The sequence below is a fragment of the Terrapene carolina genome, unplaced genomic scaffold (assembly GCF_002925995.2).
Source record: "Terrapene carolina triunguis isolate 2854851 unplaced genomic scaffold, T_m_triunguis-2.0 Scaffold361, whole genome shotgun sequence".
NCBI classification, from domain to species: Eukaryota; Metazoa; Chordata; order Testudines; family Emydidae; genus Terrapene; species Terrapene triunguis.
In genome coordinates this window covers 261,337-280,282 of record NW_020664712.1, presented here as the reverse complement: position 1 = coordinate 280,282, position 18,946 = coordinate 261,337, and the positions used below count along the sequence as shown (strand labels likewise).

Sequence of the window (18,946 nt, the reverse complement as noted above, 5' to 3'; positions counted from 1 at the left end):
GAGTTGATGGCCCAGAGCAGTGGCAGGCAAGGGCCTTGATGAGGGCTGGATTCAGCCATTGGTATCAGCTATTTCTTTTTTGTCATTCAAATGGATTTTGTGTCATGGCAGACATCCCAGCCATCATGCAAAATGTTTCCCTATGGCCTTTTGCCATGCACACAGCCACTGGCGCCAACTTTCTCTGACACCGGTGGGTGCCCGTGCCCCCCCGCCCCTGGCCCTGCCCCTACTCCACCCCATCCCCACCCCTGGCCCTGCCCCCATTCCAACCCCAGCCCCAAAGTCCCCGCCCTAACTCTGCCCCCTCCCTGCCCCTATTGGATCCCATCCCCAAATCCCCGCCTCAGTCCCGCCTCTTCCCGCAGTGCATGGCGTTCTCCCTCCTCCCCCCTCCCTGCCTGCCCCACGAATCAGCTGTGTCCCTTCGCAAGGGCTGGGAGGGAGGAGAAGCAGGATGCAGTGGCACACTTGCAGTGGAGGCGGAGGCGAGTTGGAGCAGGGGGGTGGGGCAGGGCCACAGGGAGCTGCCAGTGGGTGCTGAGCACCCACCAATTTTTTTCTGTGGGAGCTCTGGCCCCAGAGAACCCACAAAGTTGGCACCTATGCACACAGCGGTATCTCACTGCCAAGTCCCTATCCTAGGAGGGGAGGGGGAAGGCTGCAGGGCGATCTCCCACCTCCATGCAGCCAATGGCCTATGCTTGCCACTGCCATGCTGGAGCCTCCACATTTATTTATTGACAAAATTTGCAGAATTTTAAAATATTGTGCACCGAATTTAATTTTTTGGTGCTGAATTCCCTCAGGAATATGGGGTGCTGGGCAGTTGGGGGGTCTGTGAGAGGAGCACTGGACAGGGTCTGTGGGGGGAGGAGATCGCTGGGCATAGGGATCTATGGTGGAGATCTCTGGGTGAGGGGCCACTGGGCATGGGAGTTGCTGGGCATAAAAGAGTGTGGGATACTGGGGAAGTGTGGCGGGGCATGCTGGCAGTGCAGGGCTCGGTTTGGGGTCACAGGTGGGAGGGAAATGCAGGTGTTGGGGTGAAGGCAGCACAATTAAATTGTTTTTAATAAAGTGCACGTGGCAAGTTTTCCAATAATGTAAGCTTATGTTTGTGTTGCTAAGAGCAAGTCGGGCATAGGGGCACCAGTTTAATAGTACTGCGTAGGGCCCAATAAATCATGAAGACAGCCCTGCTACACTACCAGTGCCAATGACAGGTTCCGCTCAATAATGATCCACAGCAGTGGAGACCAATGCACATTCATTTTCATCCTCAGATGCCACCAATAGAAGGTTGTGGGTTTTTTGGTGGTTCAGGTTCTGTAGTTTCTGAATCAGAGTGTTTCTCTGCCTTCCAAAATCTGACAGCATGTTCCACACCTCATCCCGGTCAGATTTTGGAAGGCATTTCAGATGCTTAAACCTTGGGTCCAGTGCTGTAGCTATCTTTAGAAATCTCATTTTAGTACCTTCTTTGCATATTGTCGTACCTTTGATGAAAGTGTTCTTAAATCAGACAACACTTGGGGGGGATAGCTCAGTGGTTTGAGCATTGGCCTGCTAAATCCAGGGTTGTGAGCTCAATCTTTGAGGGGGCCATTAAGGGATCTGGGGTAAAAAAAAATAGTTGGGGGTTGGTCCTGCTTTGAGCAGGGGGTTAGACTAGATGACCTCCTGAGGGTCCTTCCAACCCTGATATTCTATGCTGGGTTGCCATCTAAGACTGCCATAATACAAAATATATGGCAGAAGGTGGGTAAAACCAAGGAGCAGGAAGCATACAATTCTCCCCCAAGGAGTCCAGTCACAAGTTTAATTAACACATTATTTTGTTAATGAGTATCATCAGCATGGAATCATGTCCTCTGGATGGTGGTTGAAGCATGTAGGGGCATACGAATGTTTAACATATCTGCCACATAAATTCCTTGCAACGCTGTCTACAAAAGTGCCATGTGGATGCCTGTTCTCACTTTCAGGTGACCAGTAGCAGATTTACCATGGAGCCACTGGCTCCATGGAGCCGGGCCCACACTCCAGGGGGGCACCGACCAGGCCCACTCTTCTCTGCCCCCCGCTCTCTCCTGCGGGGGGCAGAAGCTTGGTGCTCCTGGCACTGAGGCTCCTGCTGCAGTAGGGCAGCCAAGCTCCCCCTCCCCTGCCTCTTCTGACAGCTTGCTCCCTTCCCGCCCTCCCTCTCCCTGCTGCCGATCAGCTGTTTGCTGGCAGGAGGGTGGGGGATGAGCACAGCCGCAGCATGCTCACCTGGGGAGAGGAGGCAGAGAAGAGGCGGAGGTGGGGTCTTGGGGAGGGGGGTGGAATGAGCATACCTACTCTGACTGCAGAGCTGCACAGCCAGGCTGAAAAAAGAAGGTGCTGCTCAGCTCCCGGGACTTTGCAGCTGGACACCACCTTCTGGGTCCTAGTGCTGGTTGAGCTCCCTTCTGTGTGCTGGGAGCCATCCTTCATCTTGTACAACAGTGAGTGCCCATGGTGGGGCAGGCAGGGCAGGGGGACAGAGGCAGTGGGGAAGGAAGGGGCATGGGATGGGGAAGAGAAGGGGATAGGGCAGGGATCGGCAACCTTCGGCACGCAGCCCATCAGGGTAAGCCCCCTGGTGGGCTGGGCCAGTTTGTTTACCTGCTGCATCTGCAGGTTTGGCCGATCGCGGCTCCAGGCAAATGAGGGGCTGCAGGACTAGGGATGTGCTGGCCGCGGCTTCTCGCAGCCCCCATTGGCCTGGAGCGGCGAACCTCGGCCAGTGGGAGCCATAATCGGCCAAACCTGTGGACATCAGGAGGCTTACCCTGGTGGGCCATGTGCCAAAGGTTACCGATCCCTGGGATAGGGGAAATGGGGTCCCAGCATGCGGATCCCCTTGGCAGCAGCTGGGGCTCCCCTGTTAAGCAGGCCCATCAAACCCTCACCCTGACAAGCCCCACCTCCCCTGCATCTGTACCACCCCGATGATCCCCCACAGACACCCTCCCCACTGAGCCCCAGCCACCTACACCTGGACCCCACCCAAATGAACCCTGTAGATAAATCTCTGTATTAAGCATCTTCACATAACTTTCATATGACTTTGTATTATGCCTCTCTATATAACCTTATATTAAGCCTATCCATATATAACCTCTAACTTTCATATGACTTTGTATTATGCCTCTTCATATAACCCTGTATTAAGCTATTTTCATACAACTTTGTATCAGGTCCTTTGATATAGGAACTTTGTATCAGATCCTTATGTAGAAAAACTTATAGAAAACTTTGTGTTAAGCCTTGGTATAATGTTATAGCCCCTAAGGATAGTTAAAGTAGAAGAAAAATGTATTTTTACAAGGAGTAGAATAAGATTCCCCCTCCCCACACTCCCTTAATCAATTGGCATGTTGAATGAATGAGGTGTGAATGAGCAGGCGTGGAAGGCAAGCACCTCCAGACAGCTAGTTGGAGAGGGGATGGAAGCCAGATCCAAGGACAATCAAACTTGTCACGTGGGCTCACTAAAGAAGAGCAGACATATTGACGGCCTTGGGGTGGGTGGAGTTAGAATCAAGCACCTTCTTTTGGAAACACCCTCTTTGAACAGCACTTTCTTTTGGAAACAACCTCTTTGAACAGTATTGAGACAACACCCAGAAGGAAGCAGCACAAGGGACCAACGGACACAGATTTTGAATCTGGCATAGATTTGCATGAGAGGGAAGCTGCTATAAATGTGAGGTGTCTTACAGAGGACCCTGGGTCTTGTCAACATCGGAGCATTGATCCAGATCAGCAGAAGCCCAGCTCCACCTCTCCCCTATCTAATTCACCTGGCCAGTGAAGTTAAGGGGAGCAACTAGTTGGTAACAACAACAAGACGGAGTGTGTTTGTGTGTGTGTATGTGAGTGCATGAGTGTAATATAGATCATATGCATATGATACAGTGTTGATTGATGCATGTATTACCAATGAATGTGGCATTTGCCTTATTCCCCCTGAAAAGATCCCGTGCAGTACTTTAAGTACAACAACCCCACCTCCCCTGCACCCAGACTCCCCCCCTCACCCCGCTGAGCTCCAACAACTTTCACTTGATCCCCCCTGCAGATTTCCATTGCCCCTGCACCTGGCACCTCCCTGTGCATCCAGATCCCCCACTGAGTTGCCTGCACCCAGACTTCCCCCCTGTGACGTTATTGATGTATTCTGGGACCATATAGATCATTGTTGCAACCAAGGTCCTGTAGTGGCACCCAGATCTTGTGTAAAGGGGGTCAAATGGGGTGTCTAAGACAAGGTTATGAATTACTGGTTATAATTATGCTGTCTATATGTGTGTATCAATTTTGTAGTTGAAGTTAGGAATATTGGCTCTATACTGTCTGTATTTCAAACTTATGCTATGCTGCTGGGTGACATCCCAGACAAATTGGTGTTAGCTCTGCCTAGTCTGCTTGATGGCCCATTAAGGACCATCAGCTATACAATGGACCCATTGAAAGAAGGCAGATACGCCTTGTAACTCAGCAAAGTATGCAGGGACTGGCCCATGTGACTCCAGACTCCATTTTGCTGTAATTTTCCACAGTAAGAACAAAGAGGTGTTCTTACACCTGGAAAAGACTATATAAGGCTGATGCCTCATCTCCATTTTGTCTTCAATCCTGCTTCATACCTCTGGAGGAACCTTGCTACAAGCTGAAGCTTTGAACAAAGGACTGAGGACCCATCCCAGCGGGGGATGTATTCCAGAGACTTGATTTGAACCTGCAGTTTATTCTATTGCTGCTGCAAGCCTGAACCAAGAACTTTGCCATTACTGTATGTAATTGATTCCATTTAACCAATTCTAGCTCTCATCTCTATCTTTTTCCTTTTATGAATAAACCTTTAGATTTTAGATTCTAAAGGATTGGCAACAGCGTGATTTGTGGGTAAGATCTGATTTGTATATTGACCTGGGTCTGGGGCTTGGTCCTTTGGGATCAGGAGAACCTTCTTCTTTTACTGGGGTATTGGTTTTCATAACCATTTGTCCCCATAACGAGTGGCACTGGTGGTAATACTGGGAAACTGGAGTGTCTAAGGAGATTGCTTGTGAGACTTGCGGTTAGCCAGTGGGGTGAGACCGAAGTCCTCTTAGTCTGGCTGGTTTGGTTTGCCTTAGATGTGGAAAAACCCCCAGCCTTGGGCTGTAACTGCCCTGTTTGAGCAATTTGTCCTGAGTTGGCACTCTCAGTTGGGTTCCGCCAGAACCGCATTGTCACACCCCCACAGAACCCTCTTACCCCCATTTGGATCCCCCCACACTAAGTCCCTCTGCACTTGGATCCTGCTGCCAGGCTGAGCCTCCCTGCCCACATGTGGTGAGACTGGCACAAAAGGGACAGGGCCCCAGGGTGTTTCTGTGGCAGGCCTGGCCCTTGTGCTGTGTCAGGGTCAGGGTCAGCCTCACTGCCAAGTCCCTGTCCCAGGGGAGGGGGAGGCTGCAGGGTGATCTCCCACCTGCATGCAGCCAGTGGCCTGTGCTCCCCCCTGCCATGGTGGAGCTTTCACATTTATTTATTATTTAAAAAAATCAGAATTTTAAAATATTATGCACAGAATTTGATGCAGAATTCCCTTCGGAATATGGGGCACTGTACAGCTGTGATGGTGGGACTGTGAAGGGGGTGCTGGACAGTAGGGGATCTGTGGGTGGGGGAGCTGGGCAGTGGGTATGGTGTGCAGGGTGCTGTGTAGTTGTGGTGGGATGTCAGCGGGAGGGGTCTCTAGGCAGTGGGTGCTGGGCATAGGGATCTGTGGGGGAAGTCTCTGGGTGAGGGGGCACTGGCATAAGAGCAGGGCACTGGGCAGGGGGGCAATGTGGAAGGGTCACACTGGCAGCGCAGGACTGGGTGGGCCAGTGTGCGTCTAGCAGTTTGGGGTTTGTAACTAGTGCCCTTGTGCTGGGCTGAGTGGGGCCACTCCTGCTGTGCTGCGTCTCATTGTCCCCAACCGGCCCCTCGCTCTGTGGACCCCCCCCCATCACATACCCTATTTCCCCAATGGGGGCCCACAAATATGTTTGGCACCAGGCCCACAAAAAGTTAATCTGGCCCTGCAGGTGACATTGTAAATAAGAAGCGGGTGACATTATCTCTCATAAAAGTAAACAAACTTGTTTGTCTTAGCGATTGGCTGAACAAGAAGTAGGACTGAGTAGACTTGTAGGCTCGAAAGTTTTACATTATTTTCATTTTGAGTGCAGTTATGTAACAAAAAAATCTTACATTTGTAAGTTTCACTTTCATGATGAAGAGATTGCACTACAGTACTTGTATGAGGTGAACTGAAAAATACTATTTCTTTTGTTTATCATTTTTACAGTGCAAATATTTGTAATAACAAATAATAATGTGAGCAGTGTACACTTTGTATTCTGTGTTGTAATTGAAATCAATATATTTGAAAATGCAGAAAAATATCCAAAAATACATTTAAATTGGTATTCTATTATTCTTTAACAGTGCGATTAAAACTGCAATGAATCACAATTCATTTTTTTAATTGAGTTCATTTTTTTGAGTTAATCACTTGAGTTAACTGTGATTAATTGACAGCCCTAATAATAACAATTCCTGTGGAAATAGGCCAGGAGCTCTTGGGTGAGAGTGAAGTTCAGCCTCCAGAGCCAGTTCAGCTTGGGGCTGCCCTGCTGAAGGTATGGAGCATATAGTGAGGGGCAAGGACGCTAGGGGGTGGGATGGTTCTTGTGATGTCTCAGATCTCTGTACAGCTCTCAGATGCCCCTAAGACCCCTAGATTGGGGGGGGTCCTTCTTCCAAAGTCCCTCAGTAATTGGGGATTCACATCTGGGAGGTCTATCAGTTTCCTGCCCGCTCCCTGCCAAAGAAGAGTGACTGGGATTCTGAAGTAAAGTGAATTAGGGTTGTGATTCCTCCTCTTTTGTGGCCCTGAATTGAGAGTGAGAGCAGTGGGTGGAGAAGCTAACGGCCTGGCTGTGTCTCCGTCACCTGGCTGGTGGTGTCAGGGATCCTGGTGTTACTGCAGTGGGACCCCTAGGCGGAGTTGCCATTTGCAGTCCATATACAGAACTTTTACCACAAGGGAAGTCAGCAGGTTGAGAGGTGCTAGGATGGGGGGAGGATGTGGACAAAGGGGACCCCAGAAATCAGCCAGAATCCAGATCTCACATTCAATGCTATGAGTCTCTGAAGAATTCCCACCTGGAAATTGAACCTTCATCTACATTGCCACTTACTACGGTATAACTTACATCGCTCAGGGGTGTGAATAACCCCCGCTCCCCGAGCAACGTAAGTTACAGTGACCCAGAGTGGACAGCACTATGTTGGTGGGAGAACTTCCCTCACCGGCATAGATACCGCCACTCATGGAGGTGGATATATTATGCCGATGAGAGAGAGCATGTAGCACTTCTGTGCAGATGAGTCCCTAGCGTCTGTTCAGCAGAATCCCTTGCCTCCAACCTTCCCATCATGGGTGGCACGTGAACAACAGTTTGAGGGAGGCTAGCCCCCAGCCATGCCCCTTACATCTGAGGCCCCACCTCTTCCATGAGCACATACGCCGCTGGAGCACAAAGCACACACCCCCACCGCAGCCACCAGCCCCAGCGCCAGGCTAGACCCCTAGTCCTGGAGCACGGGGAGGGCGGGCAGTATGTGTCTGCAGCTTCCCCCAGCCCCAGAGCATTAGGAGGGCAGGCAGAGTGGCCCCAGCCTCCTCAGCCCCAGAGTGTCGGGGAGGTGGGCAGCGTATGTTCGCAGCCTCCTTAGCCCTGGAGTGCCAGGAGGATGGGCAGCACACCCCCAGCCTGAGCCGGGGACACTACACAGGGGGACTGGAGCTGTGCATTGCCACACATAGTGCATATGGGAAGGGGGGAGCCTGGGGGTGGGGTGTGGGCAGGGCCATGCCTGGGTGTTTGGGGAGGCACAGCCTCCCCCAGCCTATGGTACCTGCCACCCATGCTTCCCATCCAGACAGATCAGAGCCGGTGACTAGTACTGGGTTTACAATGACGCTGTGGTGCTACATTCAGAAGGAGTCCCAGCACCTGGACGGAACCCTTGCCCCCCCACTCCACCTGTGTTCCACCCCGAGGCCCTGCCCCCGCTCGCTCCTCTCTGCTTCCATCTCGCCTCACCCCCCGCTCACTCCTCTCTGTCCTGCTTGTGCCTCTCTGCCCCCTCTCCACCTCGCCCCTCCTGTTCACTCCCCTCTGCCCACTGCTTGACTCTCTCTGCCCCCTCCCCCACCCACTCCTCACCTCCTCTGCCCTCTCCCCCACACCTATCCACTGATCATTCCTCTCCATCCCCTGCTCCTCATGTGAGCGGCTGGGAAGGGGGAAGATGCCGAGCGGGGGCACAGTTTTGGGGTGGAACATGGGGGCATGGCTTTGGGGTGGAGCGCAGATGGAGCTGGGGTAGGGTTGCCAACTTGGCCATATTTTAAAACTGTCCACTCCAGCAGGAGTGCCAGAACCTCTCCTACCTTGCCTATTCCCTTGGAGGTGCCATTCCTGCCCCACCTCTTCCCCCCAAGGCTCCACCCCCCATTCACTCCTCTTCCCTCCTTCGCTGCTTTTCCCCTCCCACCTCTGATGCCTGAGTCAGGAGGGTCTTGTCTGTGGAGCTGGAGCTGGGAGGTGCATCCACCTGAAGCAGGTAGGAGGCGGCCCCGGCTGAGTAGGGGCTGGTGTAGGTGATGACCTAGTGCTTCCCTGCTTCTTCCACCGACAATAACCAGACTTTGGGTTTCTGGTTAGTTGATCTGACCAGACACTGTCAGGTCAAATTTTTGACTGGACTTTCTGGCTGAAAACCAAGCACCTGGACACCCTATGGAGGAGGGTCATAGTCTGGGCACCAGGGCCCACAAAATGTTAATCCAGTCCTCTGGGTGACATAAATGAGGGGGTCTCCCCTAGGATCAGACAGGGAATGAGGAGGAATTGCTCCCTCCCCCCCGCACCACAGGATCACTCCAGAAGGATCAAGCTTTGGGAGCTAATATTCTTCCTCCCACTCTCCAGGTGCCGATGCTGATCCATTGGCGTTTAACAGAATCACACGTGGGGTGACTGTCTGGAATGATGGCACCACAAAGGGGGTTAGCTCTCTCTCCTGCCTGAAGTGAGGCCAGAGCAGCTCCCACAAGGGGCCTACATCCTCCTTACTGAGCTGGTAATTTTCTCTTGGTATTTCATGCCTCAGGTCTCCCTCTGTATCTGGAGGTGTCAGAAATCCTCCAATCCAAGTCAGTGACAGAAGGCAGGTGGTCACCCCCTGAGCTAAAGCATAGCAGAGCATTTCCCTGGGAAGCTGTATGACCTGGCTCCAGAGGGGCAGGGAACTGATGCTGCTGTCACTGTGCAGGAAACAAACAGAACCCAAAATCCATGGGATTAAACTCTCATTTGGGGGCAGAGGAAGAGGGGACCGATTTATGATTTTTGAATGGTTTGAGCTGGTGAAACTACATCCAAACCCCAATCCTCAGCCCCAGCAAATAAATGTCTCTGCGCCCTCGACCTTCTGCCAGCTGGGATCAGGCGCATCCTCACTGGGGGATGGAGAGTAGCCTGTAATTCCCCCTAGCTCCATTACTGGGATCAGGGAGCTCCTTGATGGGGATAAGGGAGGGAGCAGCCTGTATCCCACACAGCCCTAATGCTGGGGTGAGGGGCCTGGTGGAGAGGGACGGTGCACAGCTGCTGTGTGAACTGCTCCGTGGATACCCCATTTACCACCCATTTCTCCCATAATCCACTTAATAACCCTCTACTGTGGTCCTGCATGAAGAGTTAAAATCCATGTGCATTTTATATAACAACCTGGTATGTGGATTGTGCCAGCTCTTTTTCAGACCCAAAGTCCAGAGTATGGTCAAGAGACCAGAGGCCTAGCAAATAGTGATCAGCTAAGAGAAAGCTGGGGTAAACAGATAATCTTGTTTTGCTAAAATAAGACTAGTCAGCAAATTGCCAGGTGTTGGAGCTAAGAACTAAATAATTGTGTCTTATTCAGAGTTGCAAATTGAACAAAGAAGCCCTGTTTCAGTTGTTAGTTTCTTCTGTAGGGAGACATTCTTCCTACACATCCAACCATGAGTTTATGAAAGGTTGGCACATGTCAGTATAAGATATGGCATCCTTCCACCTCCCCTTCCCAGGGACCAATGGTTGCCTTAAGACATAAAGGAGACAATCTTTATTGCCATATACTTTCACTGTTTCTTTGCTTTAACCCCTAGGAATGTATCTGTTGGACAATCAAAGGGGTTGCTCCATTCCTATGGACCCCATATCAGAATTCAACATATATATTTTATACTAATAACATTTTATCAAAGTATTAATTAAATGTTAACTTGCTAACTTGAGACCATGGGCGGAGAGATTATGTAACCTGATAACCATTGGCTACTGTGCTATCTTGTCTTGCTGCAAAACCTATCCCGGGGTGTGGAACTGCCTACCCTGTCACTTTCCCCCGCCCATGGAAAATCTATATATTCTATTGTAATCATTTGATTGGCAGTGTCTCTGAGCCTAATAAGCAAGGTGACACTCCGCCAGCGCTGTGTGTAATAAACTCCTATGCTTGACCTCTACACGGTCTGGATTTATGTCCTTCACTGCACTACCAGATCTTCAGGTCCCACCCTGAGTCCCTGCATCCTCTTGCTTTGTCTCTCTTCTCTGCAGGCCACAAAAATGTCCGGGGAGGCCGCCCCTCCCTTCACTTAGTGGTCTCGCTCAAATCAGGCCCACTGCAGCCTCATCTCCTGGAACTCGGCCAGCTGTCACTTGATATGGTCGTACAATCACACATTGACTGCCTCCCCTGTCTGGATGGTTTTTGTCATAAATATGGAGAGAAGGGTAGCACAAAATCCCTCCTTGGCAGCTGTGCTGAATTGCCTTACATGTAAGGGGTTAAGTAGTATAAATAACCTAGTTGGCACCTGACCAGAAGGACCAATGAGGAAAGAAGATACTTTCAAATCGGGGTGGGGGGGCGGAAGGTTTTCTTTGTGCTCTCTCTTTGTTCTTCCCTCTCCGGATGGAGGGAGAGAGCAAGCAGGTACAACATCTCCTGAAAATATACCTAGAATAATAGATCTAAATTCACAGAAATTGAAAGTAGGGTAAGGAAATGCATTAGGTTATCTTTTGTTTTAGCTTGTGAATTTTTCCTATGCTACAAAGGTAGTTTTATTTCTGTTTTTCTAACTGTGAAGCTGAGCCTAGAAGGGAATCCTCTGTGTTTTAAATCTTTTTATTACCCTGTAAAGTTACCTTCCATCTTGATTTTGCAGGTGTGATTCTTTTATTTTTTTCTTTCTAATTAAAGTTCTTCTTTTAAGAACTTGATTGATTTCAGTGTCCTGAAGACAAAGACAACAAGTGAAGATATGTGTTGAAAAGCTTCTTTCCCTGACTGGAAATCAAATCAGGGTCATGGTGGTGAAAGCGCCGAAACCTAATGAATAGACTAGACCACCAGAGAGATAACAGTGGGTGTTTTTTATAACCTAGGCTTTCTCTGGCTCCTCTGTCTAATTTTAGAACCTGGTCCTTTCTCCATTGCCCTGAGGGGACAAGAACGGAGGGTGAAGGATCCTCTGTGCTCAGGGTCACAAACTGAGCCCAACCAAAGGCTCTGACACAAACTCAAATGATGCCTCAGCTTCCTCCACAAGGATCACAAGAGTAACACAAACAAACCCCAAGAAGAACAATCTTCTACTTTCATTTAGGCCCATCTCAACCCTCTCCACTTGTTCTTCCTCCTATAGAGGCTCTTCCAGGAAAACACATGGGGCCAATACTAACTCTTTCCTAGAAGCCCAGGGAGGAGTTTTGATACCACCTCACACGAGCTGACAGGAGATAGATTCTGTGTAATGGGGCCCTTAGCTTTGCCTGCTCCCTAGCCTTGCTCTCTTGGGGCTCTTAGGCAGGAAATGTCTCTTCCTGTCTCTGAGCTTTAGTAGAACAGGAAGAGAGAACAAATTGACATTTCCATCATCCTCAGAGTAAGAGAGAATTTTGTCCTCCTCTATTCTAGCCTAGCTAAGAGAGGGGAAAATAACCCTTCAGGAGCTGACTGTCCCCCTTCAGCAATCTTTAGCTTCTCTACTTCTTCCTACATTGGCTCCACCTCTGTATTGGGCATATAAGTAATTCCGTGTCATATCCTTCCCAGCCCTCTTTATTGTCATGGAGATTGCTTCAGGCTGCGGATGGAGTCAGCTCTCTGCCTATCGACTGGATCACACTGTATTCATTTCTTGTATATTTCTCTAACTCCTCATTACTGCATTTGTGATGATTTATAAAAACCAGCATGAGAGTAAAACAAGATGGTAATAAAACTTTTTTTTTAAAAAAAAGAAGTGACCTCAATTTATAATATTGAAAATTGTTTTGTTTTCTGTTTCTCTTTTATATCAATTTACTGTGCTAAAAATACCAATGGAACAGTAAGGAAATTTGTAGTTCAGAGTTTGTGTTAACACCGTTTGAAGACAAGCAAGATATTGAGTGTTCAAAAATATTATTTAAAAAGGGGAATGTGATGTTGTATGTTAAAAGGAGGGGTTAGAGAGTTCCAATTATTATGTTCTGATTCCTCACACTCCAACCCTGCCTAGCCAGGAAAGGAGGGGAAATATGATCATCATTCACTAGATTTCTCTGACAGGAAAAGGATACATGAGGCTGTTTGTAGTTAGCACAACATAAACAAAAGCAAGGGGAAAACTGCTGTCTGGAAGCTAAATATGCAGGACAAATTGTTGGGATTCTTCTACGCTCTGATTGGTTATGTAGCTGGCAGTCTCCCAAATGATGGTCTAATCCTTCCCTCAAAATGCAGGCTAACCCTCTCCTTTTGAACTTAAAGTTCCATGAAAGGAAAAAAATAATGAGAAAGAAAGCATAGAAGCTATGGATGTAGTTGAGAAAGGACTTGGAGTGATAAAAGACCAAAGAAGAGAAAGCAGCACTGTTTCTGCCTAGTTTTGAACCAAGGACCTTTTGCATGTTAGACAAACATAATAACCACTACACTACAGAAACCAGCTACTGTTATATTAGGGGTCCTTTTCTAAGGCTTTCTCAGTAGCCGCTACACTAGCTGATTTCCCTTTGAAGAACAGGGAATCAAAGGGTACCAAGAACTTATATTTTTTGGATAAGTCAAGAAAAGGGAGTAGCATTGTCCCCCTCGGGTAGCCCCTGTTCAATTCCAGGTCAGAAAGCAAAACTCTTCTGCAAAAAAATAAAAAAAAGGTTGTGTTTCACTTTACTTCATAAGTACAGTTGTGTGGCAATTAAATTATGACCCTAAAATTTCATAAAAGCAAAGAACTTTAAACAAAATAGTGTGGGAAATATGGATGTATTTGATGAAAGGGCTTGGCATGAAGGAAGACAAAAATTGATCGGTAGAGAGAAAAGGCAGTGTTTCCCCCTGGTTTGGAACTTCTCTCACAACTACTGTAATAGAAATGCTAAGCAAATGGTGTTTTATTGTTCCAAAGTGGATTAAAGTGGGGCCATTTTCTCCAGATAGAAGAAAATGGTCATGTCAGGAGTGGGATTTGAAACCACATCTCTATGCAGAGACCAGAACACCCAAGAGATCAGAAAAAAAGAGTCTTATAATTGGCACTTTAGACCAGTCCACCATCCTGACACCAGGGCCAGCTCTAGGCACCAGCAAAGCAAGCAGTTGCTTGGGGCGGCAGATTTGCAGGGGCACAAGAATCCAGCATGGGAGCTGAGAACCAACAGGGGGCCCTGGGAGCTGTAGGTCCTTGGTTTGCTCCCTGCCTATAGAGCCAGCCCTGTAGCAGGGAAAGAACTGCATTTCCCAGCATTCCCTTGGCCACTAGCAACAGGAAAGGGAGGGGGAAGGAGTATGGAACTGAAATCTGCAGCTTGCTGTGAATGGTAGGAACAGAGCCAGCTCTAGGTTTTTTGCCACCCCCCCCCTGCACCCCTGTATTGCCCCAGCCCTGGACTCTCCCCCGCCCACACCTCCTGCCCCCCCAGCTCTGGCCCCCACCTGCACCCCCCTGCTGCCCCAGTCCTGGGCTCTTCCCCCCCCTGCATCCCCTGCCACCCCAGCTCTGGCCCCCATCTGCACCCGCACCTCCTGCTGCCCCAGCCCCAGGCTCTCCCCCCACCCGCACCTCCTGCTGCCCCAGCCCTTTGCTCTCCCCGGCCCACACCCCCTGCTGCCCCAGCTCTGGCCCCCACCTGCACTCCCCTGCTGCCCCAGCCCTGTGCTCTTCCCCTCCGCACCCCTTGCCACCCCAGCTCTGGCCCCCACCTGCACTCCCCTGCTGCCCCAATCCTGGGCTTTTCCCCCCCATCCACACCTCCTGCCACCCCAGCCCTGGGCTCTCCCCCAAAGAAGGAATTGGGGGGACTAAATGGACGGTGCACCTCTCTATCTGAAACCTAGCAAGGGAGGTATGTGGATCCCACTAGAATTTAAAATGAAAAGTAAGGGAGGGGAGGCTCTACTAGACTGGGCAGCTTTAGATACAGTACCAGGCACATAGGAGGATTTCAATTTCTGAGCCATGGAAGCAGAAATTGACTTTTCCTTTCCAGATTTAGCTAATATTCAGAAAGGGAATCTAGCACCTGCCTTCCAGATTTGAACACCCTCAAAATTCAGGAGTGCTCAAGCTCAATTTGGGCAGCTGTTACTTCATTTCCCCCAAATCAAATATACTGATCCACTGTAACTTGCTGTAGAAAAAGTAGAATAAATTGAGCAAGAAATGCTTCCCAGTGGTTATTAGGACTGGAATTGCTATTTTCAACAGCCATTGCTTTTTTTTTTTTTTAGTTTTATTTGTTTAAAAGGAAGACAGTGATAGTGCATTCCCCATAGAAACAAAGAATGGAACAAAAGAATAATAAAGGCACCTCAACTTTTCCTCATTTATGTAGGACAGTCTTATTATATGCAGCCAGATATCCTCCAGTCACACAAGCTGAAAATTGTTCCACTTTACTGCAGTTCTGTAACCATATGGGAACCAATCCTGTCTGTGTTCTGTGCACATCCAAAATTCCTGCTGAATGACCCACGCTGGGAGCAAGTTACCAGTGACCGAGGGCTGGGGTGGCAGGAGGGTGCAGTCGGGGGGGGGGAAGGGGGAGAGCCCAGAGCTGGGGGGGGGCAGCCAAAAATTTTTTTGCTTGGGGCAGCAAAAAACCTAGGGCCAGCCCTGCCTGACACTACAAAGAATATGACTTATCAACCCTAGTTTTCATTAATATTTGATGAACTCTTTAGGGAGGTTGAGATGGCACATCTCTTTCAAATCCAAGAGACCTTCTACAGCACAGCTGATTTTTAGACACACTCACCCGGACCTAAAGTTACACGTTTCCTGGAGCTCCATGAGTTCTGAGGTGTTGTAATCTCCTTGCTCACGTTTTAAGTGAACAAAAGATGGTTGCTAGCATTCTGAGAAAGTAATGGTGAACCTCAAAATCCTGCCCTGTGGGACAGACAGTTAAGCAAACAGCACCCACAACCTCTACCGCTATAGCATCCTATCTGGCAAGAACTCACTTATCAATAGCTGAGGTGTGAAATCCTCATTTCTTTGTTGTTCTATTACTGTAGTCCCCACTTCCCTATTGTTTGTATAATCTCTGTCTGGTTCTTTGTTTTTTTCTGTCTGCTGTATAATTAATTTGTTGGGTGTAAACCAATGAAGGTGGTGGGATATAATTGGTTAGATAATCATGTTACAATATGTTAGGATTGGCTAGTTAAATTTCAGTAAAATGATTGGTTAAGGTATAGCTAAGCAGAACTCAAGTTTTACTATATAGTCTGCAGTCAATCAGGAAGTAAGGGGGGGAATGGGAACAGGGAACAGGGAAAGGGGGTTGGGGTAGGGGAATTGGAATTATGTTTTGCTAAGGGGGGAATAGGAACAGGGAAGGGGAACAGGGACACAAGCAAGGCTCTGTGCTGTCAGAGCTGGGAAGTCGGATACTGAGGAAGGAAATTGGAATCATTGCTTGCTGGAAGTTTACCTCAATAAACATCAAATTGTTTGCACCTTTGAACGTCGGGTATTGCTGCTCTCTGTTCATGCGAGAAGGAACAGGGAATGGGAGGGTGAAGGGATAAACCCTCTAACAAGTATGTCTTTCAGGGTGTGAAAAATCCACACACCCTGAACCAGTATAGTTAAGCTGACCTAAACCCTGCTTAGATAGTGCTAAATGAAAAGAAAGATTGTTCTGTCAATGTAGCTATTAGAGGGATGGAAAACTCCTCCACTGACTGTAGCAACTGTCTACTCCAAAGTCCTATAGCAGTATCACAACAGTATTTTAAATGTCGCTAGCCTAAGAGTGAGACCAGATCGGGCTCCAGTTTGGCACTGTGGATCCCCGATACTAAGACAACAGCAATGACAATACACTACCATTTCTGTAGTTGGTAGGATTTGAACCTGCATGGGGAGACCCCAATGGATTTCTAGTCCATCGCCTTAACCACTCAGCCACAACTACTTGATATATAGTTGCTTTACCACACAATGACTCTGTTCTCACAGAACTGTCAGTTCAAATTGCTCAGTACAGCTTCCCCAGGACACTCATGGCTGTGCATTAGTGTAAGTGTGTCCATGGCTGAACAGCAAGAATTCCTGCCCATTTTCCTTCCGGTTGGAGCATGATTAGAGTGTGTTTGTGGTTAATGACATTGCTATAGATTGTTGTTCACTCCCCACTTTGACAAGTCAGACAGTCCCTTTCCTATTCAAATCTCTAGCATATCATTCCATTTCTCTGGGGCACTGAAATTTTTCAGGGGGTTGGTGCGTGAACTCAGCCTTGCATTCCACCCTTGATGTTTCATGGACTAACAACAGCAGCATAAAGAAAGAGCTGAGCCAATATCTCACTGTCAGAAGTGAAGGTGGCCATGTTCCCTCTGTCTGACCATTGCCATTGCAGGAGAGAAGGTTTCAATACAATTGAATGCCCCGGGTCAGACAAGAGACACAGGGAGCTTTTGCAGTTCATGGATCTGTACGAAGGAAATTGTGTCTCTGTGTGAAATTGAGGAGGGAAATGAAACGTTCACATGGTGGCCCAGTGCCCTAACGAATGTGGGTGAAGGACTCTGGCTGAGAAATTATTTAACAGGAATTTGTATCAATGTATTGCCCTGATTAAAAGCTATGGCTAAAAGGCAGCCACTGTTGTTAGTACTTGAACCTGTGTAGGGACACCCCAGTGGGTGTCAAGTCCATTTCCTTAACCAGGGGTAGATTATTTTATCAAGATCTAAATTTCTTGTTCAAGGTATAGTCAATGTCTAGACTCCAGAGAAAATAATACACTGATGATAATAAGAAGAATATAGAAAGATTTTGCAGTCACTACGGGCATAACTATGATGATTGTTTCATGTTTCACTCTTTATATCTGGCACCACTCTTTATATCTGGCATCTTTCCCTTTTGTCTTGTAGTTTACCAAAGGTAAAACTAAACATCTCTTCAGATACAAGGGAGTGTTTGTGTTCACTCCTGTTAGCTACACAGGGGTTTGATGTAGCTGCTTTCAATCCTCCGGCTCTGCTGGGATAAGTAACATTTCAGGCTGTCACTGAACTGAAAAAAGGAGATCATTTTTTGACAGGTTATGCCTCCTCTTAAAGGTGTTTGTCTGGCTGGCAGCCCTGGTTCTCAGGTCTCTCCTGAGGGAAGAAAGTTTCTGTGCAAAATACCAAAACTTTTAACAGAGAGGAAGGAAAGGTGATGGCCACATGATGGGGCCAGTATGTACCACAACATGGTTCTTTTATGTGGGATGACTCTGAACACTGACTGATCTCCGCTCCCTTGTATTTGAAGAGCTGTTTAGTTTTGCACTTGGGAACCTATAAGGCTGAAGCAATTTTATGGATGGTGACACTACGATTGAAGGGTTATTTAATGTTGTAAAAATTGTTAAAAACACTTAGCTTAAACTTGAACTGCCTGTTATTAAAGGCTGGTTTCCCCACGTCAGTTCCATAAGCTCTGCTAGAAATGCCCTGGGTTCTCTCATGCCTCGGTGGGAATTAAAGGGAATTGTCCCTGCTGCCATTGGCTCCAGGCTGATTTTTCTGGGGATGGGGGCGTGGAATTGATGTGTTTGCTGTTGAGAAGGCAGCCAAGCCAGTTCTCAGGGAACGAGAACTCCCAGCAACTTCCCAGCCAAACCCAGGCTGCTGCTCTGTCCCAGCCTCTAGTCCCCCGGGGGCCCTGCATGTTTAACTCTAGAGCATGGAGGGAGCAGCAGCTGAGGCAGAGGACAGCCTGGGCTGGGCAGATGCTAGGAGCATAGCACCAGAGGCCTATACTGGCTCCCTCCTCAGCAGAAAACAATCAGTCCCCACCCACACTCCGGGACAGTAGCCTGGAGCCAAGGGCAGTGCCAATTGGGGGTTTCTCTTTTTTCTCTTCCTGGGGTGACACCTGGGGGTGTTTCTAGCAAAGCAGTTGGAACTGAATTGGGGAACCAGCTTTTAATAACAGGCAGCTCAAATTCAGACTAATTTTGTTACAGTTTTCTTTATAATGTAAAATACTTCAAAAGTAAACGGTCAGGAATTATTGGAACGCTTTTCTCCTAGTGTTCCCGGACATAGGCCTGGTCTACACTACGAGGTTGGTCGACTTTAGCCGCGTTAAATCGACTTAAGCCTGGACACGTTTACACTACGAAGCCCTTTCTGTCGACTTAAAGGGCCCTTTAAACCGGTTTCTTTACACCACCTCGACGAGGGGATTAGTGATAAAATCGGCCTTAGGGGGTCGGAATTGGGTTAGTGTGGACGGAATTCGACATTATTGGCCTCCGGGAGC

At 48.5% G+C, this 18,946-nt stretch overlaps 1 protein-coding gene and 2 non-coding genes across 3 annotated transcripts in view; all 3 read right to left on the bottom strand.

Annotated features, from left to right (window-relative positions):
• The window catches only part of LOC115271305 (zinc finger protein 883-like), a 254,910-nt gene that overhangs the window by 85,308 nt on the left and 150,656 nt on the right, over positions 1-18,946 (bottom strand). The window lies entirely within an intron of this gene.
• TRNAV-AAC lies at positions 13,046-13,118 on the bottom strand. Its single transcript has one exon. It is a non-coding gene; the product is annotated as a tRNA-Val (tRNA).
• On the bottom strand, positions 16,517-16,598 carry TRNAS-AGA. Its single transcript has one exon. It is a non-coding gene; the product is annotated as a tRNA-Ser (tRNA).